Genomic DNA, 2,364 nt, shown 5'->3' with positions numbered 1-2,364 from the left:
TTTTCTTTATTCACCCGTAGGTTATTTTCTTTTAACTTGGTAAGTACCTCTCTTAATCTTAGTAATAGCTGGTCTTCTGTTGATCCTTGAATTATTATATCATCAAAAAAACATTGTACGCCTTCTAAACCTTTAAGTAAATTATCCATGAATCTTTACCATAAACTGGGAGCTACTTTTACACCAAACATCAGTCTGTTTACTTTGTATGTTCCCATATGAGTGCTTAAAGTTTGTATTTGGGCGCTGTCTTCGTCCATCTCCATATTAAGGTAAGCTTGTTTAATATCTAATGTGCAAAATAATTTACCCCCATTAATTTTGGCAAAAATATCTTCTATGATAGGTATCGGGTATTTTTCGTCTTTAATAACTCTATTTAAAGTTATTTTGTAATCGGCACATAGTCTGATACTCCCATTAGGTTTAACAATAGGTACAATGGGTGTACCCCAATTACTATGGTCGATTTTTGTTATAATACCTTCAGAACTTAGCCGTTCTATTTCTGCTTCTACTTTCGATTTTAAAGCGTATGGAATTTTTCTAGACTTAATGAAAATTGGTTGTGTATTTTCCTGTAAGTTTAAACGAGCTTTGAAATTTGGTATTTTTCCTAGGTCTGACCTAAATACTGATGTTGCAAATTCTTCAAGAAGTTGGTCTAATTTGGGTATTTCAACAGTTTGTAGTCTTCGTACATCTGCCAATTCAATATTTATTTCTTTCATCCAGTTACGTCTGCATAAAGGATCAACGTCCTTAGCTATAATGTATAATTTGCTGAAGAAGGTTTGGTTTTTTAGTTACATTTAACATAAGCAACTCCAGTATGTTTGATTACTTCTCCTGTGTAAGTTCTTAATATTAAGTCTGTTTTAAAAATTTTCTTTGGAATGTTCAGTTGTTTGTACAATTTTAGTGATATAAGAGACAGTGTAGCCTCTGTATCAAATTCCATAGTAACTGGCCTATTTTCAATACTGATTGTAATTGTATATTTTTCAGATCGTTCATCCTTAACAAAGTTTATTTCGCCGATAGACTCTTCACTTGTATTACTGGTACAATCATTAATCTGGAGTGCATTGTTTCTTTTTAAACAAACGTTTGCTAGGTGTCCCTCTATTTGACATTTGTGGCAAGTTCTTTTAATGGCCCAACATTCGTTGGACCTATGATCTGGTTGTCCACATCTGAAACATTTTCCCCTTAAGTCTTTTAATGTTATATTATCATGTTTTTTCTTGTAAGTACATGATCTTTGAGGGATCTTTTTTTTACAGATGTCGATAATTTGTTTACCTTTTCAATTTCATTACGTATGTCTGTAGATATTTTATTGTTTTCTATTTTTCCCATTTCAATTGATGTAGCTATCTGAACTAATTTTGAGAATGTGTGTATTTCTCTGTCTTGCAGAATTTTTATTCGAATTTCGCTCTCATGCAATCCTCTGGTAAACTGTAACGATAAAAATCCATCTATTGTGGACTTACAACAATTCTGGCATTTAAATTCACAGTTAGAAGCAAGTTTCTTGAGTTCTGCAGCGTATGTTGCAACAGTTTCATTTTGTCGTTGTAAATGTGTAACAAATTTATGTTGTTGAGCCCACAAACTAGGTTTAGGATCAATAAAGTCATCAAGTAGTTTAATTAATTCTTCAAAGCTTTTATTTATTGGATCCTCCGGAGAACAAAGATTATGTAAAGTATCATAAAGTTGTGGAGAGATCGTAGATAATAGAAAGTAAATTTTACTTTGCTCATCTGTGATGTTATTTAATAGGAAAAATACCGTCAATCTCCTTGTAAAGTTATTAATTGTTTCTGTTTCTTGTAATGGTTGAAAATTAACTTTTGGTAATTGTATCTTATGGTCTATGTTTTGAATTTTCTTACTACATAAAACATCTTGGTCGTTTGATCCATTTTTCTTTCGCAAAATTAGGAGTTTGGTCTTTATCACTGTATATTTTTCTTCAAATTCAAATCTTTCTTGTGTTTCTTGTTCTATATCTGCGTCTTCAGTTTCTTGTTCGATATCATATTGTATATTTTGAAATTTCTTTATGGTTTCGTCTAACGTATGTAATCTGGATTCAATTTCTTCGTTTGTGATTTCTCGTTCATGTAAACAGTTTTCAGTTTTTGTCAGAGTGCCTCGTAAACAGGCTCGTTCTTTTTTTAGCTTTTTAATGTCCATTCTACTAATCTCGTCGCCAATATTATATACAAGAAATGGACATGTTAACAGTATTTATTCAATTATAATTAATGACAGTGACAACATTATATTAATCTAGAAACATAAAAACATTAGTAACTAAGGTAGATATTAGTAGCCTTAGATCTTAACTAC

The sequence above is a fragment of the Diabrotica virgifera genome, chromosome 2 (genome assembly GCF_917563875.1).
Source record: "Diabrotica virgifera virgifera chromosome 2, PGI_DIABVI_V3a".
In the NCBI taxonomy this organism is placed as follows: domain Eukaryota; kingdom Metazoa; phylum Arthropoda; class Insecta; order Coleoptera; family Chrysomelidae; genus Diabrotica; species Diabrotica virgifera.
The sequence above is the reverse complement of the archived record's forward strand: the minus strand, read 5'-3'. Positions refer to the sequence as shown.